General features: G+C 46.3%; 1 long non-coding RNA gene across 1 annotated transcript in view; it reads left to right on the top strand.

The window, feature by feature from the left end:
- The window catches only part of LOC144807787 (uncharacterized), a 219,544-nt gene extending 192,142 nt beyond the window's left edge, over window positions 1-27,402 (top strand). The window contains exon 3 of the long non-coding RNA XR_013606446.1: window positions 27,313-27,402. This is a non-coding gene — a long non-coding RNA (uncharacterized LOC144807787). The remainder of the gene's footprint in view (window positions 1-27,312) is intronic.
- The last annotated feature ends 398 nt before the right edge of the window (window positions 27,403-27,800 follow it).

Here is a 27,800-nt window from a genome sequence, read left to right as displayed (position 1 = left end):
ACCACTTAGAGTGGGTGGTATAGGAGGGGGGTCACAAGTGGGAAGTATGCTAGAAGCATTGTTCATAGCCCTTTCATGGATGTTAGTAAGGGTAGAGGATGTGGATATCATGGTGTTAGCATTTGGTGGGAGGGACCTTGTTACAGTGTTTTCTATCCTGGTCAGCCTCTCCCCCAGATCATTAATTTTTACGACCAGTGGTGATAGAGCACTGTTTAACATTCGTTCAATTTGGGCCAGCAGGGTCAAATGAAGGGGGGATACGGGGTCATTTGATCGAGTCTCCGCTTTATCCGAAGTTAGTGAGACAGGGTTTGGGGCGGATAAATGGGGGCTGCAGAAAGTTGGTTCGGGGGATGCGGGAGGTGTGAAGTTTATTAGTTCATTGTCTCTGACCACTATGGGGGGAGTTAATAAGTCCTGGGCATAGTTTGTACCGCACATGGCATTCAATTCTTCCCAGATTGACATCGTGGTTGGGAAACAGGATACCGGGGGCAACAATGTACAGATCAAAGCAATAGAGGGGGAAAGGTTAGCATCTGACTGTACCTCCTCCTGTAGTAAAATCAAGTGTAGTGGCCCGTCCCGTCCTCCTCTGGCCTCTGAGGGCCACAGAGGGCCCGCCCTTTGCCCGGGCTTCGTCCGGCGCGTCCCGCGCGCGTCCTCGCGGGACGAGAGGCGCTCCGCTGTTTAGTAGCGCCCCCGGGCGCAGGCTGTGGTGTCACCGGTGCGCCGGTGAAACTCCCGGGCACCTGGGAAATGAAGTCCCTGGCCGTTGCCCTCACGGCGCTGCTGGGAGAGCTGGTGTCGGTGTCTTAGCCGTTCTCCTCACGGCGCGGTCTGTGGCCTCTGCTGTCGGGCTTGCCTTGCCCCCCACTGAGCGCTCGGCGCTCCGCTGTTTAGTAGCGCCCCCGGGCGCAGGCTGTGGTGTCACCGGTGCGCCGGTGAAACTCCGGGGCACCTGGGAAATGAAGTCCCTGGCCGTTGCCCTCACGGCGCTGCTGGGAGAGCTGGTGTCGGTGTCTTAGCCGTTCTCCTCACGGCGCGGTCTGTGGCCTCTGCTGTCGGGCTTGCCTTGCCCCCCACTGAGCGCTCGGCGCTCCGCTGTTTAGTAGCGCCCCCGGGCGCAGGCTGTGGTGTCACCGGTGCGCCGGTGAAACTCCGGGGCACCTGGGAAATGAAGTCCCTGGCCGTTGCCCTCACGGCGCTGCTGGGAGAGCTGGTGTCGGTGTCTTAGCCGTTCTCCTCACGGCGCGGTCTGTGGCCTCTGCTGTCGGGCTTGCCTTGCCCGACGATATGCTTCTGTTTAAAAATGTATTGGAATAGTTTAATGGACTATGGTCCCAATACAATTAGTATTTTACTTGAAATAAATGTAGCGAAAGAAAAAATTCTTGTGAAAAATGTATGTATTTTCGTATATTGGAGAGCGAGCATTTCAAAATTCTAATAATAACAGATCTAGAACTAATGTGGAAACGTAGGATGGAAATATCAAAGTAAGCGAAATATATGTGTAGATGAATGCTACGAAACATGATAGGCTGTGTGTAGTCGGGAATTTTGAGATGCTTATGTCACGTGAGTTTTTAGATATTTTATAGATTTTCTTGAGAAAGTGCATAATTTTCCAACGATATTCTCAAAGTGTTTTATTTAGGATGAGTGTGTCTGGAACACTCCTCAGGATTGTCAGGCTTGCGTGGCACACGATTAGAGAATTGGAACATTTCGTGAGCAGTTTTCAGACGGTTAGATTTTTAATAAATGTTTGTGAAAATGGTGCCATAAAATGTACTATTTAGTCTGTATTTTCTTTGTTTTGGTTGTTGGGATGACCCCCCTCCCCTCCTCCCCCCCAAGAAAACCTCTGGAGGCAGTGAGTATCGCTCACTCGGGAGGTCACAATTAGGCCCTAAAATGTGTGGCCCATGACGTCCAAAAATCACTGGCAGACATATAAAAGAATTTGTTTAAATAGAAAATTTTAAAATAAATAGTGCTAAAGCTTTTAACAGTGTGAAATGTATTTGGTTCACTGAATTTCACAATTCTGATTGAAACTGACGAACAGTTGTTATGGGTAACTTAAGTTTCCAGACTATGATCACAAACATTAGCATTGTTTTTAAAGGGCATATTCATTTATTGCCCTAAGGATACCTTGCATTAATCGATGGACTTAAAGCGCTTATTGGGCCATTATATCCTATTTTAGTAACTCTGTACTATGCAAATTGAAGTATTGCAATTGTTGAATACATTTATATCAGACGGGAGAGAGAATGTGTGCTAAATAAATGGACAGCTGCATAAAACCTGATAATTATATTCTGGAAGAAATACAGCAGAGGACTAAAAGTGGGTTATTTCTGTCCACAAACGCTACAATAAAGTCATCTTGATAATGTAAGCACCTCTGGTGAAACTAGGTCAATGGTCCTTTGTGTGTTCATGTACCCCCACCTTCTTGGCAACAAAAATGTGTTGTCTGTTTGCCACATATGTTTTGATTTTAAAAATGCATGGGACCTTTCATGCATAAGATTGCCTTAAGGCACATATGAAAAACTTGGCTAGGTGTTAAGGCAGCAGTATTACCTACAGAGAGAAAAATAATGTGCGTGCGCAGCCATGGCAAAAATAATAACCATCTGTATGTGCTCAAAAATTGTGAGGAATCTGGGAATTCAGTTTTCTCAAAGGAAACTCATCAAATAGGCAAACATAAATAATATAATGTATTTGTTTTGCTATTTTCAAATATAAGCTTATCTTGCTGAGGCATCCTTACATGATTGGTAACAGTGTTGTAAACTTAAATGAAATTTCACTTCTAGCCCACTTTCTCAAAATCTACAGAATGAGTCTAGTGAAACTGTTTTTCCCAAATAAAGACTTCATCATTAGACACGTGTACCGCATATTATGCAATATTTACTGATAGGATGATTATAGTGCGCTGAATGGTCAGGTCGCCATTGTTGTTTTTTTATTGAATCTGATTTGATTTTAAACTAGGCTTACCTGCACTCACCGCAGTTTCTGCTCTCTTCCCTGCTACATTTTGTCCATAGACGCATGTTGCTGCCCACAGTAGAGGGACGTGGCTGTGATGAAGCAAAGCTTTGCATATTTTGCGGCTTGCCGAAATCAAGAACCTCATTTATGTGTAATAAGGTAACCCGTGTATGTTTTACTAACGTTTATATTTAGCTTAAGTAAAGTTCCCGAAGCTTGCCTATGTGTATTTCTAATGAATTAATCCGTGTCCTTTTAAAAAATGGCCGTCGCTTGTATTTTAGTTACTGCGCATGCGTCAGCCACACTCACGTGTCCTGACGCGTCTGCAGAAGTGGAGGGAAAGTTATGCGCATGCGTAATTCATAGCTGTGCTTATCATGTGGTACAGCTCGTGCCACTGCTCTTGTGTCCGTGTCAATGTAGCTAACATTTAATGCAATTAAGTTTATTTCTTGATGATGAGTTAAAAGTACAAACCCTGTGATGTGTTTTCATAATGACATTATTATGTATTAATTTGTTTTCGCTTACTTTTCATGTACCGCGGGAAATGGGGGTCTGAGTGAGAGGAGAGCCATATTGGAGGTCCCTTCTGCGCCTGTGCGACATTCGGCAGCACGAGGGACCTTGGCTGATGGAACATAGCCAGCTGGCAGTGATGGGCGAGATGCTCCTGAGAAAGTCACCTCTGCCCTGCGAGAACAGCGAATGTGGCTCCTTATGTGATACATTGTAATGTTGCGCTACTGTTAGCTCATGGGAACCCCAAATCTGCTAGGCGGTACCCAAATATGTTAATGAAGGCTTCAATTCGCGTATTGTGATTGGTGTGTTACCCAAACCCTACCTTAGGACCAATTGAAATTGAGGGATTCTGACACTTGCAACATTGGGGGGTGGTACACTGTCCCCAAACTGTATATCTACCCTGGGTTCACCTAGTGAACCGTCCGACTTGTCTGGTTTAGCTGACCTGTCACTGACCCAACGCACTCAATAGGTGACTGAAGATACAGAGCGCTGCGGAGCACTCTGTCCAAATTTGACTATAGACTAAGGTTCTACTGAACCTTAAAGTGCTGGCAAGGCACTTAGCTGGGAGTTCGCTGACCCAATCGGGGTCTTGATCGATAGCTGCAGAGCGGGTGGAGCGCAGGCGTTGCTTCCGAACTGTGGGTTCCGGTCCTATCCTGAAGAGGGTCCTGTCCTGAGGGTTTGCCGTCCTGTCCTGAGGGTCCTGTCCTGATTCCTTTTTCCGAGGGTATCCTGTCCTGTCCTGGGTGTCCATTCTGCACCTGCTGTTCTTTGAGGGGTATCCTTCCTTGAGGGTTTCCTGTACTTAACTGACCCGTGGCCAGGGTTTGGTTTCTACACCTTTTCTAGGTAAATATTACTCTGAACCTCTTGAAATTCTTGCACCTTCTGAATTTCTAACTTTTGCTTAAATAAAGTTCAACATTGCATATGTTATATTTCCATGCCTTTCCGCAACTATTGAACTGTCATTTATAATTTTGCAAAGTTATTCCTATGTCTTCTCATTTGTTAGAAATTATATTTTGCATAGCAGTGTGTCATTTTCTGATATGGTCTAGAACTTCGTTGCCTAGGTTGTTCAAAGGCCCCTTCACCTTAAGTGAAGCGTGTTATTCATTATAAGCTCTTCTATAGTCACATACACTTAGTCTATCCCTGTCTAGATAATACTGACTTACATAGTATTTTCTCGTTACATTTTATTTAGTACCTTGATGATTACTCTGTCATTATTTCTTTCTGCCTATGTGATTTACATTATCTTGGTTATTGATTGCCTTATTTTACTGTACCTCATGCAAGAAAATATTGAATTTAGATAAACATTTTAAAACTTCCAGTTGTCCGTGGTCATTTAAACAGTATTTGAATGTTATTGGTGGGGTTTGTATTTTGCTGCTTTTCCTTTACAGCTAGCTCCCTGATTCATTGTGGTCATTAGGCACCCGCATCGGTGGATGGTAAGTCGGGTGCATTGAAAATTATTAACAGGGAGAACACACACAAATTGGTAGAGCTCGTGAAGTCACCTGATCGATGTATATGGTGATTTGAAAGTATATGGGCCCTGAAGCCGGAAACGGCGAAAACTGTTGGTCGGGTGGCCTCGCGCGCTCTATCAGTTTTCTGGTAGCTAGAGGATGGTTAGGGACTAGCTAAAGGTTAGGCAGGATTAGTTGGACTAGTTAAGTCGGAAGCTGCTATTATATTAATGCTGCTAAAAGAGCGGCTGTTCTGAGGGAACTGATCACTCTCTTGTGAATACGCTGCTGAAATTCATGAATTACTGTATTGCCATTATTCTTGTTCTTATATTGCTATATGTACTAATCCATGCAATTGTCAATCGTTTAGTTAAGTGTTGTCCGAACTCCCCGGGGAATTGAAAGGGCAAGTGGTGAATAGAATCCATTGTCCTGAGGTCACAGGTTCGAGGAAAGTTAGGTGCAGGTTAGGATAACCGGGAAGCACTAACTAGGGTTTTCTGAATACATGTGTGAATAAATGACAGTAACGGGGTTCATTGGCAAAATTCCCATAGTGGCGTAACCTAGTAAGGGTCACATCGGAAGAGTAGCAGGTTCCTCGGAGCTAGCGTGAAAGCAGAGGGGTCCGCTGAGAAACCTTAAACTCGGAACATATCCCGGAAAGAAGTGGATGAGTTTAGGGGAATAACAGGTTCATCGATGCTAGAGTGAAGGGTAGGCGGAAGAGATCTGCCCGCAGCGAGTGAAAAGTAAATGGAAGTAGTTTACTTGCAGCAATAGAATTCTTTCTCTGTCTAGACACTTGAGCACTGTGGCGAATGTGTATTTGTTGTAAAATAACCAAGCACTGAGCACTTTAAAAGAAAGAAAGTTTCCGTTACCTTGTGAAGGGAGGGAGTCAGTCGCGAAGCGCCTCTGACGTCACTTTGTGTCGCGCTGGGATTGGTAGACGCAGCGGGCGGGTAGCGGAGCTGAAATTGTAAAGGAGGGGTGAGCGCCGGAGCGTGGGAACTGTCTCACGAAGGGGCCGCGCACCCATTGGCGGAGCTTATTTTGTGTCGCGCACCCATTGGTTGCACGAATTTTCTGAAGCGCGTTCTGATTGGAGGTAGTTTGTAAACAAAGTTAGCGCAGAAGTCGTATGTGGCACTCGCGGACTACAGAGACGCGACCTGATCCAAGGCATCTAGGGTTTGAAAGGGATCAGTGGAAGGCTAACAGATACGATATTATGTACGGAACCAAGAGAAAAATGTCCCTTGTAAATAAGGTGAAAAATTATTTTAAAACGGACAAACCGATTAAATCTAGGGAAGGTGTTCTTGTCCCAGCACCCAATACTCCCGCCTCATTCATGATGTTTGACCGAGGGTACAATACCTGTGTGTGGCTGGAGAATTGGGTGAAGTATACAAAGGATGACGGAGTATTGGCGTTTCCGTTAGATGGTACTTTCAATGGTAGGATCTTATTTAATTTAAGAACCCGAATGAATGAGCTGCATCCCAGACCAAGACTAACGCAGTATGAGGCATTAGAGGAATGGGAGATTGAGGCTTTTGAAAGAGAAAGACCCCGAATGGACAAGGGTTTGACCAAGTGGTACCCCAGGCAGAAACAGGAGTCCAGGGATAAAAGGATGAAACAGTGGAGACAAAGCATGATTGTTGAGGGTCTGTTTCCCATGATGCCGGCATGTCATAACATTGGAACGGGTGAGAAAAGTACTGAAAAATGTAAGCATTGGGGGGCCCTGGGGGATTCAGATGATGAACTAATAGATGACATCTGTACCAGAAGTCCGCCACCTTACAATGAGGGAACCCGACCTTCCAGTGTAGGAGATGTTCCCCGACGCCACTTCCTAAAGGAAGAAGACAGGTCCCTGGGACTGGGAGGGGGTGGTCAAGTATTACCCTATCCTGAGAAACCCGAACTGGCGGAAACAAGGGATATATATCCCAAAGTGCCCGCAAGTCAGGAAGAAAAATATCCACGTACGAAAACTTTTTTCCCCAGACCCTTGTATGAAAGCGAAGAGAAACCTTCGAATTCGGGACTGCCTTTTGTTCAACCTCCATATGGGGAAGAGCGCAGGTCCTTTAATACTGGAACTTTATTCCCGAAACCAAATTACGGGGGAGGACCAAGTGAAACGCATCCTACTGCCCCGAGTTTTACTCCTCCATTGAACCCCCAAATATTACATGACACAACTTTAAGAAGGGTACTAGTGGAAAAGGAGCAAGAGGCTCTAGCTAGACAAAGAACAGAAATAATTCAGAAAATTTCTCAGATAAATACCAGTCCTGAGGCATTGACTATTCCAGTAACTATTGGACCGGTGGTCCCGTTATACGGAAATGGTCAGGGAAATCCGATTACTCCAGTTATGACCCCAGTCATGGCAACCCCGAGACAGGAACCAATCATCATAGATGATCAGTCCAGTGAATGCGAGTCTGAAGTTGCGTTTTTGGAATTGCCAAACAAACAGACTGTAAAGGGAACACAGCAGAGGTATAACCCTTTTAATACAAAGGAAATTAAATTAGAGACAGCAACCGGTACTAGGAATGTCTCTCTGGTAACTCCGGATGAAATTGAGAGTTGGAGTCGTGAATTAGAGAAGCAGACTCCGCAAACAAAGCCTTTAGACCTCTACAAGCTGAGGGTTGAAATAGAAGAATTAATGGCAGGAAATGTGGGGTTGGATCGATTGAATACCTACTCTGAGGAAGAATTGTCGTTCATATGTAAAAGCTTTACAAGGAACACCAGAGTGCTCCACGAAAAACTGACCGAAACAGCAGTTAGTATGGGGGTAGATATCTCAAAATCCAAGCCCTTACAGAAACCGTACAGAGCAGACTTCTCAGACAAAGATATAGAACACCTGAATGTGGCAGGGAAGAAGTTGCAGATTAAAGAATTAATGGGAGTACTGCAGAAATGGGGAGATGTGGAAAGATGGAGAAGCAGATGGGCGAAAAAGAGGGAAGAGGTTCGCTCCCGACAAGTGACTCCCGAGTTTGCTTTAAGAGAGGTAGAAAAACCTGAGCAGTTATGCCCCATGCGCGAAGTTCCAGGGGGAAAATATGTGCATGTCCCCTGGTCTAGGCAGGATATTGTGTCCTTCACGAACGATTTTCCAAAATTACGAGAGAAACCAGTTGACTGGTACCGGCAGGTGGAGAGGTTCGTGAAGGTACAGAAATGTCTGTGGAAAGACCTGGATGGGTTTTTCGACATTGTGGTTCCAGTAGATTTATGGACCCAGTGTAAAATAAACATAGATTGGCCCAGTGAAGAGTATCCCAGAAACAAGGAAACAGGGGAGCCATCAAAGGAAGTCATGCGAAAATATGAGCAGGTAATTCAGCACTTGAAAGAAAAGGTGCCCGCTAAGGAAACTGATTGGACAAAAATAGATAGAACAACACAGGAAAGGGACGAGACAGTGCACTCTTTCTATGAGAGGTTATTGCAGGTATTTAAAACATACAGTGGTATTGATAACATCGACCTGAAGGATATGACGCACTTTATTTACAGGTTTGTAAATGGTTTAAGACCTGAAATTTGTCAGTGGATAAAAGACAATAAAATCTGTTGGCATACTAAGAAAATGGATGAGGTCCTGCGGTACGCTAAGTACTGCGAGGACGAGATGGCAGAAAAGAAAAAGGCCCTTAAGGAGAAGGTTATGTGGGCTCAGGTGAAGCTCGCAGAACAACAGGAAAAACAATTGAGTAACATGGTTAAAAATGCTGAGAACAAAAGTCCTGGGGGAGGGGGTGGAGGAAAGCCCCGGCCCAAATTTAGCAGGGAAGAGGCTATGAAAAAATTTCCCTGCCATCAGTGCGGCGAAATTGGACACTGGCGAAACGAGTGTCCCCAATTAGTCGATGTTAATGAGAAAACTCCTGATTTAATTCCACAGACGCAGAAAGAAAGACCAAGAAAGACTCAACCCCAGGTAAAAACAGTTCAGGTGCCTCGAGCACCCAAGCAGGTATACAGGGGAAGACAGGCAGAAAATGAAGAGATAGAGGTTTGGGAAAGCGGGGAGAACAGAAATACAGCAACTTCGCAGTATCTGCTGAATGATACCTTCCTTTGTAATGATCAGGACTGACGGGGCCTGAGAGGGGAGGACGAGGAGTGCGTACTTGGCGCTTCCTTGCCGGTAGACCAGTCTGGACCATATATTGAAGGAAAAGTTGACGGAAATGATGTCACCTTTCTGTTGGACACTGGCGCTACCCGTTCTACTGTAAGAACAGTGGACGTTCCAAACCTACCCCTCTCGGGAGAAAATATCCAAGTAGTAGGTGTATCTAATCAATTGATTAGTACTCCTGTTACCGAACCAATGGAGATTTCAATTGGAAATTTTAAACAGATGCATAGATTTGTCGTCTGTGACACCAGTCCAGTAAATTTACTGGGACGTGATTTGCTGTGCAAAATGAACTGTACCATCTTTTGCACACCAAAAGGTGTTGAAATACAGACCCCAGATGAAGACGGCATTTATAAATTATTGCTGCTTAGACCTGACTCAGAAATTAAAAGATTGACCCTGCAGGACTTGCCCCAAGAACTACAGGAAGCTGTAAAGCCAGAGGTGTGGGATTTCACTGGAAAGGATGTGGGGTTGATGAAAGATGTGGACCCCATACAAATAGCCATCAAGGACAATGCAGTATATCCTAACACTAGGCCCTACCGAATGAATGCTGAAGTGAAAGCAGGTGTCACTCTGGAAATACAAAAATTATTGGAAGGAAACATCATACAGGAAGTGATGAGCAGCCCATGCAACTCACCGATTATGGGCATCAAAAAGCCTAGTGGCAAGTATAGGGTAGTGCAGGACCTGAGAAAGGTTAACAAAATTGTAGTTCCTTGCTGCCCTATTGTCCCGAACCCTGCAGTAATTCTGTACCAGATTCCTTGGGATGCTGAGTGGTTCACTGTGATTGATTTGTGTCATGCATTCTTTTCGATACCCCTGCACCCCGACAGCAAATTTCTTTTCTCATTTGCTTTCGAGGGTCACGTGTATTGTTGGAACAGGGTCCCTCAAGGGTATACAGAGAGTCCCTCTATCTTTAATCAGATCTTGAAAAAATGTCTAGAGACTTTGATCTTACCTGGGAACTCTGTATTAGTGCAGTACATAGACGACCTTCTATTGGCGTCTAAAAGTCACAGGGACTGTGTAGTTGACACCATTGCCCTCCTAAATCACCTGTGTGAGAAAGGGCATAAAGTGGCCCCTGACAAACTACAGTTCTGTGCAAAATCAGTGAAATATCTAGGACACCAGATAGAAAAGGGTGTCAGAAAAGTCACTTCAGAAAGAGTGAGAATAATTCAAAAAATGCAGTTGCCCCGTACTCAAAAAGATGTCAGAATGTTCCTGGGTGTATTAGGGTACTGCAGGCAGTGGATTCTAGGATTTGCAGCCTTAGCCAGGCCCTTGATAAAAATGACCACGAGAGGAATGCCAGATGTTGTACAGTGGGACGATGAAAGTCTAATGGCTTTCACAAGATTGAAAAACTGTCTGTGTACAGCCCCTGCGTTGGGAATGCCAGATTATTCCAAAGAGTTTGCACTATTCTGTGACACTCGCGATAATTGCGCATTGTCAGTCCTGACTCAAGAACATGGCACGACCAGGAGGCCTGTGGCCTATTTCTCTGCCACACTGGACCCAGTAGCCGCTGGGTTACCAGGCTGTCTGAAAGCAGTAGCTGCTACCTGTGCAAGTTTGGAGCAGAGTGAGTCCATTGTCATGGGACATCCTGTGACCGTGTATGTTTCACATGGAGTGGTAATCCTATTGACCAGAACTAAAACACAGTATCTCACCCCTAGTCGGCTGACTAAATACGAGAGGATTCTTGTGGGTGCAGCAAATGTGAGCATTGTTAGGTGCGGTATTCTGAACCCTGCCACCTTACTCCCCGACCCCTTGGAAATGGAAGGTGGGGATGATGATGAACATGATTGTATTGATCTGACAGAGTTCAGTACCAAGCCACGCCCAGACATAAAAGAAGTACCATTGCCTGAGCATGATAAAGAACTATTTGTGGATGGTTCCTGCCTAAGACATGAATTAGGAGGCTTGAGTGCTGCTTATGCAGTAGTGTCTTTCACAAAAATTGAACAAGCAGGTTACCTATATAACATCAAGTCTGCACAAGTAGCCGAATTGATAGCCATGATAATGGCTTGCAAAATTGGGAAGGACTTACGCATAACAGTGTATACTGACAGTCAGTACTGTTATGGCGTTGTGCATGACTTTGGCCAATTATGGCTGCAGAGGGAATTCATGACTTCCTCAGGTACTCCCATTCGGAATGCAAAAGTTGTTCATGACCTTTTAGAGGCCATCCAGTTGCCCAAAGAACTGGCAGTGGTAAAATGTACTGCTCATCAAAGGAGCATGGACAGAGTATCAATGGGAAACGATTATGCTGATCGAGTGGCTCAATGGTGTGCCAAAGATCGGTATATTGTAAATCCAAAACGAGGGGGGCCAGGAACCAGCTGCCAGCTTCAGGTGTTTGAGGAAGTGCCTACATGGGATGAGGTGAGAGAGTGGCAGGAGTCGGCTCCTTGGCAAGAAAGAGAGAAATGGAAGGAGGATGGATGTAGACCGAGACGTGTGGATGGTGTCATCATAGGTCCAACTGGTATGCCTGTGTTACCCCGACACTTGCTTGGCACAATGGCAAGATTAATACATGAAGGATCACACATTGGTAGGGATGCCATGATTCTGGTATTTCAACAGACTTGGTACAATAAAAAGTTCAGGAAGGTAGCAGAGTCCCTCTGCCAGAGGTGCCTGTCATGTCAACAGATGAACCCAGGCAAGAGGACAATGGTTGAACTGAGCAAGATTGGGAGGTCAGGGGGTCCCTTTATAAAGATACAGGTTGATTTCATCACCATGCCCCGTTGTGAAGGGAAACGATATGTCCTTGTCATTGTCTGCGTATTTTCAAAATGGGTAGAAGCTTACCCCACTCCTCAAAGTGATGCACTGACAGTAGCGAAGTGTTTACTAAAAGAACTGATACCTAGGTTCGGAATACCATGCATTATTGAATCAGATAAGGGTGGACATTTCCAGAATGACATACTGGCTGAACTTTGTAAGGCCTTTGGAATAAGGCAGAAACTCCATTGTGCATACCACCCAGAGGCTTCTGGAATAGTGGAACAAGTAAATGGAACTATCAAAAACAGACTAGCAAAACTGACAGATGCTACTGGCATGACCTGGGTGAAGGCCCTGCCCCTGGTCCTGATGGGACTGAGAAGTGTTCCAGACCGCAAGACAGGCCTAAGTCCCCATGAAATCATTATGGGAAGAGTGATGAGACAAGCATGGGTGCCAGGAAGCAAACTGTTGAGTATTACTGATGATTTGGTGCTTAAATACTGCAGAAGATTGGGTGACCAAGTGCGTTCTATCTCTCGCCAGATTGGAGACGACGGCATCCTCAATCCAACGACTCCTCTCCACAGCTTGGTTCCAGGAGACTGGGTCAAAATAAAGAAGCACACTCGATCAAGCTGTCTGGCACCAAGGTGGGGAAAGAAACGCCAAGTAATCCTGGTGACAACCACTGCAGTGAAAGTCGCAGGTGTTCCCCAGTGGATCCACGCCGGACACACCCAGAAGGTATTGCCAGACAAAGGATTTGAAGAACCAGGGCAACCAGCAGAGGACCCTGAAGGAGCCAGACCAGTAGCAACTGACAACGAGCAGCCCAGCACCAGTCAGGGTGCAGGAACAGCAGACGTTGGCCCAGGAGTAGTTGACTACGAACTGCCAAGAATCCAGCCTGCTGAAGAGGTCCAGGAAACTGAGCCAGGAGTAGCTGAAGACGAGCTGCCAAGCATATGGCCAGAAGAATGGATACCGATGATTGATCTGACCGAAGATCCTATCAGAACAAGAGAACGACTTAGTGAAGGTAGAGAGTGGACTAGTCAGGAAAGGCAAGGCACAGGCGAAGAACCTCAGCCACTTGAGATTAAAATCAAAACTGAGGAAGGAGAAGGTCAGACAGGGACAGAGCACGTGATTGATACAGATCAAGTGAACAAGACTGAACAAGTACCCGATACTGAACAAGTGCAGGATACAGAGCAAGTGTTTGATACTCCTCCACTAACTCCTGATGTGGATAAGGGACAGACTAGACATAGAGTAATAGTTCGAGCAGAAGAAAATCAAGAGATCGAAGTGCTTGAACAGGATCAGATAGGGTTAGAAAAACGGGTTCAGGAAACAGAAACAGAAACAGAGACAATTGAAAGCCAAAAACAAAATATTCCTGAACAAGGCCAGATTAGTAACCAGGCAGAAGAATTTGATGCTAGCCCTGGAACTAGTCAGATAAGGGAAGTAGGAGAAGAAAGTGGAGAAGAATTACCACAAGATAAAGAGAATAAGAGAATAAGAAAAGAAAGTGAAGTCAAAGTACCGACTAAGAGACTAAAGAAAAGAAACAACCTTGAGCCTAGGTTTGTAAAAAGACTGAGACTAAGGATAAAGACAGTAGAAGAAAAACGTGCAGAAGCAAGAAGAAGTGCTCGAATAGCAGAGCAAGAAGAAGACTCTTCCAAAAGAAGGAGTGAGCGGATAAAAAGACAAAACAAAAAGTACAAGTCTCCTGAATGGACACTGGTTTTGGAAGAACTTGAAGATCTTGATATAACTGACGTAAGCGACGGAGAACCTGTCCCAGAGTACTCAGCTGAAGAGGAAGACGAGCCACCGTGAATTTGCACAAAGTAAGCTAGTTGTGTAAAAAGTAAAAAAGAGGGGTGAGAACACTCCTACTGAGCTAAAATGTCTGATTCAACAGTGAATGGTAGACCTAGTTGCAGCCGTTTTAAGACGTGTTGCAAGGTGTGTATATGTAGTGTAGTAGTGCTGATAGTTATCTGGATAGGATTAACAATTTTCATTCCCTTTGCTGTAAGTAAAGATACTAACATTGTCCCTACTGAAGTTGTAAATACTGACAATGAGGAGCTGACAACACAGAGTGTAGAAAGACATGAGAGAGCATTGAGACAAACTAAACGAGACTTAGAAGCATCAGATGAGAAAGGACTACATTATCATGGAATGAAAAACAGGACACATTTGAATGTTTTCGCAAACTTGTTAATACATTATGTAGAGACTATGGAAATTGAAGATTGCTATGTCTGCATGAAGCTACCTACTTCGGTGGCTGAAGGCGTGACATACCATCATCTGCCATTAACATATGGAATTTCCTGTAGCATTTTAGCTAGTTTATTTTACAAAAGGGGACCGTTACAGTATTATTACTCTAACAATGACGTGATCTTTTCTGAACTTCCTATACGTGGGAACTTGAATCCTGTACATACCAAAACTGACACCATAAGATATATGGGAGACTACTTTCTGACTATAGGGAACATTGACATAGCAGACGCACACAGAGATAACTTGACTTGTTCTTTGCGTGAGCAGGAAAAGATGTTCCTGAACATGGCAGAGAAAAGGAGAATTAAAATTCAGAAGAAGGCTAATGACGAAAGTCAGAAAAAGCCAAAGTGGGCAGAGAACATGGAAGGCACCTCATCTGGTGGAGCGGGTCCTGCTCTGTTGCTGGATTTTGAAAAGAAAGGCAAGCTATGTCTTCACCGCGAGAAGACTAGCTATTATAATAATGTTTTCATTGGTTCCAGTGAATGCGAACATAATTACAAGGTAATTGGAGGTTGGGGTTTCAAAAATGGGTCAGAGTCTGTGTTTCCTGGAATTTATTATATTTGTGGGGACAAGGCTTATTTCAAATTGCCGGATCACTGGTATGGAAGCTGCTACTTTGGCATTGTTTTCCCAAAAATATACCATGTGAATGGAAAAGCTGGAAGCAATGAAGATACTAATGGCTTAGTGCGTAGTAAAAGAGAAAGTATAGGTGAAATTATGGGTAGTATTTTCAGTGCACTGATACCTGGAGTGGGAGTGGTTCTGAACACTCACCGAATTTGCAAATTGTCTACTATAGTAGATGTGCTGTCTACTGAAACAGCTCATGGATTTCTGCTGGTCAATACCGAAATGGTTGCGATCAGATCAATGGTTTTACAAAATCGACTTGCTCTTGACACCTTATTAGCGAAAGAGGGCGGAGTCTGCCGGATGTTGAAGGCGCAACATTGTTGCACTTATATTCCGGATAAAAGTGTACAGATCAAAAGATATGTGAAAAACATTACTAATTTGGCAAAGGAACTCAAACCACTCGAGGTTGATAGTGCCTGGAAGAGACTGGTAGATGGTCTCTCAAATGTAGGTCATTGGCTTGCTAGCATAGGTAAAAGCTTATTATTCAAAATTCTGATGCCAATTGGTATTATAGGTCTTATTATACTTTCCATTTTCTTATGCTGTAAATACCGCAAGCGCACCAAAAAGCACGAGGTAAATGCAAGAGGAGTGAAACGAAGTGTGGATGAGATTGAATTAGAGGAAGTGAATGATCAGATATACAAAAAGGTGAAAACTTCTCACCCTGCTAAAACTGAAAGAGAAAAGTTAGAGCGGTTGCTGGAAGAAATAGAACTTTATAAAGTGTGAAAGAAAGTTGGCATCTGGTTCCAGTATAATTTGTGATGATAGTAGATATCATCAAAGAGGGGATTGATGAAGCAAAGCTTTGCATATTTTGCGGCTTGCCGAAATCAAGAACCTCATTTATGTGTAATAAGGTAATCCGTGTATGTTTTACTAACGTTTATATTTAGCTTAAGTAAAGTTCCCGAAGCTTGCCTATGTGTATTTCTAATGAATTAATCCGTGTCCTTTTAAAAAATGGCCGTCGCTTGTATTTTAGTTACTGCGCATGCGTCAGCCACACTCACGTGTCCTGACGCGTCTGCAGAAGTGGAGGGAAAGTTATGCGCATGCGTAATTCATAGCTGTGCTTATCATGTGGTACAGCTCGTGCCACTGCTCTTGTGTCCGTGTCAATGTAGCTAACATTTAATGCAATTAAGTTTATTTCTTGATGATGAGTTAAAAGTACAAACCCTGTGATGTGTTTTCATAATGACATTATTATGTATTAATTTGTTTTCGCTTACTTTTCATGTACCGCGGGAAATGGGGGTCTGAGTGAGAGGAGAGCCATATTGGAGGTCCCTTCTGCGCCTGTGCGACATTCGGCAGCACGAGGGACCTTGGCTGATGGAACATAGCCAGCTGGCAGTGATGGGCGAGATGCTCCTGAGAAAGTCACCTCTGCCCTGCGAGAACAGCGAATGTGGCTCCTTATGTGATACATTGTAATGTTGCGCTACTGTTAGCTCATGGGAACCCCAAATCTGCTAGGCGGTACCCAAATATGTTAATGAAGGCTTCAATTCGCGTATTGTGATTGGTGTGTTACCCAAACCCTACCTTAGGACCAATTGAAATTGAGGGATTCTGACACTTTGCAACATTGGGGGGTGGTACACTGTCCCCAAACTGTATATCTACCCTGGGTTCACCTAGTGAACCGTCCGACTTGTCTGGTTTAGCTGACCTGTCACTGACCCAACGCACTCAATAGGTGACTGAAGATACAGAGCGCTGCGGAGCACTCTGTCCAAATTTGACTATAGACTAAGGTTCTACTGAACCTTAAAGTGCTGGCAAGGCACTTAGCTGGGAGTTCGCTGACCCAATCGGGGTCTTGATCGATAGCTGCAGAGCGGGTGGAGCGCAGGCGTTGCTTCCGAACTGTGGGTTCCGGTCCTATCCTGAAGAGGGTCCTGTCCTGAGGGTTTGCCGTCCTGTCCTGAGGGTCCTGTCCTGATTCCTTTTTCCGAGGGTATCCTGTCCTGTCCTGGGTGTCCATTCTGCACCTGCTGTTCTTTGAGGGGTATCCTTCCTTGAGGGTTTCCTGTCCTTAACTGACCCGTGGCCAGGGTTTGGTTTCTACACCTTTTCTAGGTAAATATTACTCTGAACCTCTTGAAATTCTTGCACCTTCTGAATTTCTAACTTTTGCTTAAATAAAGTTCAACATTGCATATGTTATATTTCCATGCCTTTCCGCAACTATTGAACTGTCATTTATAATTTTGCAAAGTTATTCCTATGTCTTCTCATTTGTTAGAAATTATATTTTGCATAGCAGTGTGTCATTTTCTGATATGGTCTAGAACTTCGTTGCCTAGGTTGTTCAAAGGCCCCTTCACCTTAAGTGAAGCGTGTTATTCATTATAAGCTCTTCTATAGTCACATACACTTAGTCTATCCCTGTCTAGATAATACTGACTTACATAGTATTTTCTCGTTACATTTTATTTAGTACCTTGATGATTACTCTGTCATTATTTCTTTCTGCCTATGTGATTTACATTATCTTGGTTATTGATTGCCTTATTTTACTGTACCTCATGCAAGAAAATATTGAATTTAGATAAACATTTTAAAACTTCCAGTTGTCCGTGGTCATTTAAACAGTATTTGAATGTTATTGGTGGGGTTTGTATTTTGCTGCTTTTCCTTTACAGCTAGCTCCCTGATTCATTGTGGTCATTAGGCACCCGCATCGGTGGATGGTAAGTCGGGTGCATTGAAAATTATTAACAGGGAGAACACACACAAATTGGTAGAGCTCGTGAAGTCACCTGATCGATGTATATGGTGATTTGAAAGTATATGGGCCCTGAAGCCGGAAACGGCGAAAACTGTTGGTCGGGTGGCCTCGCGCGCTCTATCAGCTGCACCCCCCTCCCCTCATTTCCGTTACCGGGGGCACAACACGTGAGCCCGGGCGCGCAGCGGATGATTATAGCGCGCTGAATGCTCAGGTCACCATTGTTTTTTTTTAATTGAATCTGATTTTATTTTCACTGTTTTGAAAACTGTTTATTTCCGTATTCCCTGCATTCTTAGTCATTTTAAATGAGGCTTACCTGCACTCTCTGCAGTTTCTGCTCTCTTCCCTGCTGCATTCGGTCCATAGCCGCATTTTGCTGCCCACAGTAGAGGGAGGGACGTGGCTCCACCCCCGTCCCCTCATTTCAGTTACCGGGGGCATTATTAAACAACATGGGTGCCCGGCCGCGCAGTGGGCGCACCAAAGGCGAACCAAAGGCAAGCCCATCTGCGCCTATCCACGCCGGTACGATGCTGGACTTGCTGCTAATTTGGTTAAAATAAGTAATTCATATTCTCAGACTGAGTTGCTTGTTATTTGGGAGGCGTATAGCTGAGTGCAAACAACTGTGTTTGTATGGTCTAGAGCATGGGTACTCACAAACTTTCTCTCGGGGACCGAATTTACAGTGTGGTTTGTGGACGAGGGCCGCACCGGTGGAGGAGGGGTCAGTGGGGAGGGGGAAGGGGCTAGAAAGAAAAAAACTGTGACCATGAAGTTGAACACAGGCCCCTGCAGCGGACGCGTTCATCCACTGAGCCAACAGACCAGCATACACACACACACATCTCTCTTTCTCTCTCGCTCTCCATATCTCTCCCTCCCTCTCTCTGTCTCCCTCCTTCCATCTCTTTCTCTCGCTCCCTCCTTCCCTCTCTGTCTCTCTCCCTCTGTCTCTCTCTGTCTAACCTCTCTCTCTCTGTCTCCCTCCCTCTCTTTCCTTCCCTCTCTCCATCTCCCTCCATCTGTCTCCCTCTATCTGTGTCCCACTGTCCATCTCCCTCTGTCTCCCTCCCTCTGTCTGCCCTCTGTCTCCCTCCCTCCCTCTGTCTGTCTCCATCCCTCCCTCTGTCTCCCTCCCTCCCTTCCTCCTTTTCTCTGTCTCCCTTCCTCTGTCTGTCTCCCTCCCTCACTCTGTCTGTATCCCTCTGTCTGTCTCACTCTGTCTGTCTCCCTCTGTCTGTCTGTCTGTCTCCCTCCGTCGGTCTGTCTCCCTCCCTCTGTCTGTCTCCCTCCCTCCCTCTGTCTGTCTCCCTCCGTCTGTCTGTCTCCCTCCCTCTGTCTGTCTCCCTCCCTCTGTCTGTCTGTCTCCCTCCCTCTGTCTGTCTGTCTCCCTCCCTCCCTCTGTCTGTCTCCCTCCCTCTGGCTGTCTCCCTCCCTCCCTCTGTCTGTCTCCCTCCCTCCCTCTGCCTCCCTCCCTCTGTCTGTCTATCTCCCTCTGCCTGTCTGTCTCCCTCTGTCTGTCTGTCTCCCTCTCTCCCTCTGTCTCCCTCTGTCTGTGTCCCTCCCTCTGTCTCCCTCCCTCTGACTCTCTCCCTCTGTCTCCCTCCCTCCCTCTGTCTCCCTCCCTCTGTCTGTCTCCCTCCCTCTGTCTGTCTCCCGCTGTCTGTCTCCCTCCCTCTGTCTGTCTCCCTCTGTCTGTCTGTCTTCCTCTGTCTGCCTCCCTCTGTCTGTCTCCCTCTCTCCCTATGTCGGTCTCCCTCTGTCTGTCTCAATCCCTCCCTATGTCTGTCTCCCTCTCTCCCTTTGTCTCTCTCTCCCTCTGTCTCTCTCTCTCTCTGTCCGTCTCTCTCGCTGTCTGTCTCTCTCGCTGTCTGTCTCTCTCGCTGTCTGTCTCTTTCACTGTCTGTCTCTACCGCTGTCTGTCTCTCTCGCTGTCTGTCTCTCTCGCTGTCTGTCTCTACCTCTCTCTGTGTCTATCGCTGTTTGTCTCTATCGCTGTCTGTCTCTGTCTCTAGCTGACTCTGCCTCTATCTGTCTCTGTCTCTATATGTCTTTATCTGTCTCTATCTCTATCTGTCTCACCTCACCCGACTCTCACTCCCTGCTGCCCTCCCACCTCACCCGGCTCTCACTCCCTGCTGCCCTCCGTCACCTCACCCGGCTCTCACTCCCTGCTGCCCTCCATCACCTCCCCCGGCTCTCACTCCCTGCTGCCCTCCCACCTCACCCGGCTGTCACTTCCTGCTGCCCTCTGTCACCTCACCCGGCTCTCACTCACTGCTGCCCTCTGTCACCTCACCCGGCTCTCACTCCCTGCTGCCCTCCCAACTCACCCGGCTCTCACTCCCTGCTGCCCTCTGTCACCTCACCCGGCTCTCACTCCCTGCTGCCCTCCGTCACCTCACCCGGCTCTCACTCCCTGCTGCCCTCCCAACTCACCCGGCTCTCACTCCCTGCTGCCCTCTGTCACCTCACCCGGCTCTCACTCCCTGCTGCCCTCCCAACTCACCCGGCTCTCACTCCCTGCTGCCCTCTGTCACCTCACCCGGCTCTCACTCCCTGCTGCCCTCCGTCACCTCACCCGGCTCTCACTCCCTGCTGCCCTCCCAACTCACCCGGCTCTCACTCCCTGCTGCCCTCCGTCACCTCACCCGGCTCTCACTCCCTGCTGCCCTCCCAACTCACCTGGCTCTCACTCCCTGCTGCCCTCTGTCACCTCACCCGGCTCTCACTCACTGCTGCCCTCCCACCTCCCTCAGCCGGGCTCTGACTCCCTGCTCTTCCCTCCCACCTCACAGGGCTCTCACTCCCTGCTCTGCCCTCCCACCTCACAGGGCTCTCACTCCCTGCTCTGCCCTCCAACCTCACAGGGCTCTCACTCCCTGCTGCCCTCCCACCTCACAGGGCTCTCACTCCATGCTGCCCTCCCACCTCCCTCACCAAGGCTCTGACTCCCTGCTACCCTCCTACCTCCCTCACTCGGGCTCTGACTCCCTGCTCTGCCCTCCCACCTCCCTCACCTGGGCTCTCACTCCCTGCTGCCCTCTCACCTCCCTCACCCGGGCTCTGACTCCCTGCTGCCCTCCCACCTCCCTCACCCGGGCTCTGACTCCCTGCTCTGCCCTCCCACCTCCCTCACCCAGGCTCTGACTCCCTGCTGTCCTCCCTCCTCCCTCATCCAGGCTCTGACTCCCTGCTGCCCTCCTACCTCCCTCACCCGAGCTCTGACTCCCTGCTGCCCTCCCACCTCCCTCACCCGGGCTCTGACTCCCTGCTGCCCTCCCACCTCCCTCACCCAGGCTCTGACTCCCTGCTCTGCCCTCCCACCACCCTCACCCAGGCTCTGACTCCCTGCTGTCCTCCCACCTCCCTCACCCGGGCTCTGACTCCCTGCTGCCCTCACCCGGGCTCTGACTCCCTGCTGCCCTCCCACCTCCCTCACCCGGGCTCTGACTCCCTGCTGCCCTCCCACCTCCCTCACCTGGGCTCTCACTCCCTGCTCTACCCTCCCACCTCCCACCTCCCTCACCCGGGCTCTGACTCCCTGCTGCCCTCCCACCTCCCACACCCGGGCTCTGACTCCCTGCTGCCCTCCCACCTCCCTCACCCGGGCTATGACTCCCTGCTGCCCTCCCACCTCCCTCATCCTGGCTCTCACTCCCTGCTCTGCCCTGCCACCTCCCTCACCCGGGATCTCACTCCCTGCTCTGCCCTCACAACTCCCTCACCCGGGCTCTCACTCCCTGCTCTGCCCTCACACCTCACCCAGCTCTCAATTCCTGCAGTCCTCTCTCCCCTCCCCCCCCAACCCTGTGTGTCAGCCTGGGCTGACACAGCCTCCTGGGCACCCCAGTACTTCACAGGTCTTTAAACGACCATTTGTTTGTTAATGAGGCTTTGTTCACCTCTTAGCGCCCCTGCAGCACCACTCTTGACTGTGGCTGGAATCGCCCGGCCCCCACAGAGCAGTCTCTCGGATTCCGCACTGATGCTCCCAGAGGTGTTTGCTGAAGTTTAAAAAAAAAAAACACCGGTGCGATGTTTCAAGCTCCGTGGGCCGCCACTGCAGGCTTGCCGGGCCGCTACTGGCTCGCGGGCCGTACTTTGAGTACCCCTGGTCTAGAGGGTCCTTTTGGTTGTAAGTGCTGTGGTTTCGTTTCTTTGATTCCACCTAGGACTTGCAGCCCCCCTCGTTGTAACTCTACGACTGTTTTTCATTTTAACTGCCGTTCACTAGCTAAACATTTTGCTGATGTACATGACCTCGTGGAAGATAAATTCCCTGATGTCTTGTTCCTCACTGAGACTTGGCTCTCGGAGGACGTGGTACCGGAGCTCTCCCGGAGGGCTATGCGATCCATTCCCTCATTGGGCCTACGAGAGGTAGGGGCATTTTAGTCATTCTGAAAACTGGGTACCCCTGCACTTTTTTTAAACAACTGGTCACCGATTGTGAATGTCCTATTTTAAAAATCACTCTCAATCCCAACTATGCAATGTCGGGTTTATTGATCCATTGACTCCCAGGCCTACCCAGAGGGTTTAGAGACTGTCAGTGTCCTGGCGGTCAATGCTTCTAATTTCTCAGTCATAGGGGACCTTAATCTACATCTGGACAATCCCTCTGATCCTGAAGTGTTGATCTTTCTGGCTGATCTCGCTGCGTGTCAGCTTGATCAACGAGTACCAGGATCTGCGCACTCGGCTGGTCACCTACTAGACCCATTTTTTATGAATATACCTTCCCTCACAGACTTAACCCCGGTTCCAATGGCTGGTCTGATCACTATTTAGTCTCCATGTCGATTTATGATATCATGCTGGTGCGCAACTTAGTGAAAACTTTTTCCCTTAAACGCCCCTGGCATAAACTGAATTGGGACCAATTTCAAATCCATCTTGCCGCCACCTCTCCAGCCATCCTGGCTGACCCTAAGGAGGCCAATTCGGTCTTCCCTAACTGGATGAGTCAGCCTCTGGATAGCCTTATTCCAGAATCTAATCCACGGTACAATACTAAATTAGCTGCCTTACGTAAGATCCGCAAGAAGCTGGAGAGAGCTTGGAGACGGGGCTTTGATCCTACCTCCAAGGATCGTAAATATGCTGCCGTAATGCAATATCTCAGGGCTATCCAAGTTGAGCGCGCAACATTCTACTCCGAGTTAATCAGCAAGCGCACTTATCCGGCCAAGAGCATTTTTTCAATAGTCTCAGATCTTAAAACCCAGAAAGACGCAGCAGGCCCGCTCATTACCTATGACCGGCAGTGCGATGAGCTGGCAGTTTTCTTTGTTAGGAAGGTAGAAGACATTTACAAAAGCTTCCTCATGGTCCACACAGGCTCCCGGAGACATCCTGCAATTATACCAATGGGATCCTTGAGGCTTTTCCCCCTATCACTCAAGATGATCTACTTACACTTTGTTCCAAAGTTAAGTCAGGCTCTCTTGCTGATCCCCTGAATCCAGACCAATTTCGAAAAATTCTTCCCATTATCATACACTCATTGGAGCAGGTGATTAATGGGTCCCTGGGCGCAGCGGTCGTGCCCAAGGCTTGAAACAGGCCAGGGTAATACAGCTGCTTAAAAAACCCTCCGTAGACCCCAAAAAAACAGAGAGCTTCCGGCCTATCTCCTTGCTAGCTTGGACTACGAAGATTACGGAGGCCTACATTAATTCTCTTCTCTCGGAATATCTTACAGCAAATCACAGGCTCAACCCCTCTCAAAATGGTTTCCGGCCCGGCCACAGCACTGAGTCAGCACTCTTGGCCGTGACTGAACATCTCTGGAAAGCCTTAGATGCGGGGCAAACATCGACACTGATCCTTTTGGATTTCAGTGCCACGTTTGACACGGTGTCTCATGCCATTCTGATCAGTCGTCCGGCGGAGGCTGGAGTTACTGGTTTAGCACTTATGTGGCTGGCATCCTTCCTCGCTGACAGGACATTTCAGGTGAAAGCCCCTCCTTTGGCCTCTTTCCCTTTAGGTAAAGGGGTTCCACAAGGCTCATCCCTGAGCCCCCTGCTTTTCAATCTTTATTTTCAACCTCCGGCCGGAGTAGCCAAGAGCAGAGGGCTGACCATAATCTCTTATGCCGATGACACACAGTTGGTGGTGGCTCTCTCGAGCGACCCCAAGTGGGACGCCATGAAATTTCAGGGTGACCTCATGGCAGTCCCCGAGTGGATGACCACCAACTGTCTCCAACTGAGTGCCAACAAGTCGGAGGTGTTGTTGGTGGGAGGGAACCATGATCATTGAAACGAGCTCTGGTGGCCATCAGTTTAGGCACTGCCCTGTCCCTAAACTTGTAGTGAAGAACCTAGGGGTCTGGATGGATACTTCACTCAACTTTCAGACTCAAACGAAAAAGGTGGCGGGAACCTGCTTTGGTCTGTTACGTGGACTTAAACCCATTCTGGACTTCTTTGATGCCCCGACGAGGCAGATCATTATCCAGGCTCCGATTATGTCTAGACTCGCCTATGCCAGCTCATTGTATCCGGTAATCAACAAGTTAGAAATACAAAGGCTACAGAGAGTCCAGAATGCGGCCACTAGATTTCTCTTTGGTCTGCGCAGAACCTGCTCAGTGACAAGTGTCATCCGCCGTCTCCACTGGTTGCCTGTGGCCAGGCAAATCGAGTTTAAGGTACTGTGTATAGCCTTCAAAATCCTGAAATTGTTATCCCCACAAATATTGACCGACCTTCTCTTACACTACACTCCCACTCGATTGCTTCGATCTATGGGACAATGCCTGGTAGTGGTCCCCCGCGTGAGAAGAGTTCGTACCTGAGGTTGTTCCTTTCGGAACAGAGCTGCGATCCTCTGGAACTTCTTGCTGGCCCATAATCGAGGGCTCACTAACTACCTTTAATTCAGGAAAGCCATTAAAACGTTTCTTTTCCCTTCAAAAAAGGAGAACTTAAAGCTAGAGCTTTGAATAGAACAGAAACATTGATCAACAAAGCAAAATTGGATACGACAACAAAAAAACAAACTGAACCCATTCGGATGATAACAACTTACAGCAAAGAAAGTCAAAATGTGAGAAAAATATTGAATAAATATTGGAAGTCCTAAAGAAGGACCCGGACATTGGTGGACAACTTGGAGATCATCCGCAACTGACCTATAGGAGACCACAATCGCTACAAGACAAACTGGTGAGAAGCCATTTTCAATTGAAAAAGAAAAAGGACTGGTTAACATTGAAACAAAATGGCTTTAATAAATGTTATCAATGCAAGGCTTGTACTACAGGCCAGTCTTTGAAATCTTTGAAAGATCCACAGGGCAAGATCTTCAATGTGGAGGATATTATCACATGCAAAACAACTTATGTGGTATATATGCTAACATGTGCCTGTGGTAAAAATTATATTGGAATGACTACTTGTCCACTGCACAAAAGGATCCTGGAACAGATCAGGGCAATTCAGAATGGCGATATGTCTTACGCTATTGCCAAACACATGTCCAAACACACTGGAAAAACATGAAAAGATGTTCGCTACAGTGGACTTGCCACCATCCCTCAACATGAGAGAGGAGGGAATAGGAAACAACTACTTAGACGATTGGAGTCGCGCCTGATCATTAGATTTTGAACAAAAACGCCGAGGGGACTGAATATGGACGAAGAGATGGATGTCCACCTGTGAACTGTATATGACTAAATACTGTAATTAGACTGCTTAAACAACCATTGAAACCAGAACTGCTGCAACAGTGATAAGACCATAAAGGCATTAGCCATTACTAAGAAGTATTAACCAATTTGTACAAAATTATAACCCTGGGCACTTAGCCTATACTAAAGACTACATTACCAATGAATAAGTGAAAGCATTTTAACTGATAGATGTGTTATTCTTTGTTTAAGTCGTTTTTCAACCCATACAATGGTTAAAATAGGAAATTCCTATAGTGACAAGCGACTAAAATAATGGGGATATAAACTGTACAATTGAGAATTATTAACCATTCTAATGTTGATAGCGATAACTGGATATCAAGCACTGTTTTTTCTGCAAAACAAATGTTTTATTTTTCCATGTGTAACTTTAAAACTACCTCACCCATAATGCATCATTATATGCAATTGGACAGGAAGGTATATAAACTAGAAAGCAATGATGGACTAGTGGTAACACTGTGATCAAGACCTGAGGTCGAAACGCGTAGGAGAAGGGGATTGTTTGCAGTCTCTTGTTAAATAAACCCAATTTAATGTATTGAGCGAGTGCGGACATTAATCTTTTCTTGGTGGAAAATTTAACTGTAGGGACGTTCATCTCCGCTGTCCTGCACCGGCCGTGCAAAGTGTGCACTTGCAAGTGAACAATTTGGTGGATAATATATATATATATATATATATATATATATATATATATATATATATATATATATATATATATATATATATATATATATATATATATATATATATATATATATGCAAAAAAGGAGAGAACTCTGGATAGTTCTCCAGTTTAGGTGGAAAGCAGCTCCTGTTAGAGCACTCTCAACACCAGCGACACTCTAGATCTGCTCACCCCAAATGTCTGTTTTTCTATCAAAGTTTTTAAGCACAGGATTAGCCCAGTGCCATCCACGCCGAGATAGAAAAGGACAAAGTATTTTGCCATTTCTACAGTAAAGTCTTTAGGCATAGGACTAGCACAGTGCTGTCCTTGCCGAGCTGTAAAATGGCAAACGCCATTTATCACTCCAGGCACAGTATTACAGCTTTCAATTGGTAAAATACCAAATCAAGCCAACCTGAAATGAGTAAAAGCAACCCCTGACACAGTGTTTCGCTCTAATTAGAGCTCTTCAGAGAGGTATAGCTTTGTCCAGACACAAGGGCGCACCCAGTATAAGTCAAAACAAAGCCCTTCCAGGCATAGAGTGACACATAAATTATACAAAAAAGAAGGAGAGAACTCTGGGTAGTTCTCCAGTTTATGTGGAAAGCAGCTCCTGTTAGAGCACTTTTACTTGTAGAAAGTGCAAAGCGTGTAAACACAGCAAAAACTGTGAAAGCCTGAAAATAACATCAGATCAACCACCATACAAAATAACAAAACAACTTAAACTGCAACATGGAATACGTGATCTATGCCCTAAAGTGCCCATGCAATAAATTTTACATTGGCAGAACACTGCATAAAGCCAAAAAAAGAGTGCTTGAACATTTGAGGGCTATGAAGAATTTAGATCACCAATATCCAAGTGCACGCCACTTTGCAGCTACACACAACCAAAATCCAGACTTAGTGAAGTTTTATGTTCTGGAATGTGTACCAGTAAAAGAGAGGGGAGGTAACAGATTGAGGGAGTTAAGAATACTTGAGTCCAAAATCATTATTAAGTACAATATGGTACATCCTGAGGGTCTTAACCTTGTTGAGAAACTTTCAGTACACTTATAAATAAGAAAGTAGGGAAACTTTGTAGAAAGTGACCTGCCATAATGAATTCTTGATTTTAATTGTTTTTAATCACTGTAGCACTGTTTATAGTTTTTTACTAAAAGTCGCACTTTTTATGTTTTATTCCAGATATGAAGAATGAATGACATGTGTATTTTGGACTACCTATTCCCATTGGGGCAGAATTGGTTGGAAGGTTGACAATATAATAATGTCTGGTATGGAATATTGAATTTACTTGAAAGAATGGCTGAGCCCACTCGGGCAGAATTGATGTTGGTGCCGCGTTATACGAGACAGAGTGTTCAGTGTGAACATATAAAAGAGAGCATTTTGCTCGCATCTTGTTGATAATTGGCCGTTCAAAATGCAAATAGGTTTTCGACATTTTACTTTATGTTTAAGCCTTCACATTGCAATTTTAATATACACTGCAAACTGTATTGATTTGATTTAAACGGACAAGAGTGCAACTAAGTATTTCATTTATGTTTATGATCACGTGCACGTTTGTAATGATACAATGTTTCTTTAAAACAAGAATGGCTACAATGTGACCACACCCGTGCACAAGAAGTGAGGAAACTTCGAAACGCGTTGGGTGTATCTCGTGCCAA

Source organism: Lissotriton helveticus, chromosome 1_2, assembly GCF_964261635.1.
Source record: "Lissotriton helveticus chromosome 1_2, aLisHel1.1, whole genome shotgun sequence".
Classification (NCBI taxonomy): domain Eukaryota; kingdom Metazoa; phylum Chordata; class Amphibia; order Caudata; family Salamandridae; genus Lissotriton; species Lissotriton helveticus.
The sequence above is the reverse complement of the archived record's forward strand: the minus strand, read 5'-3'. Positions and strand labels throughout refer to the sequence as shown.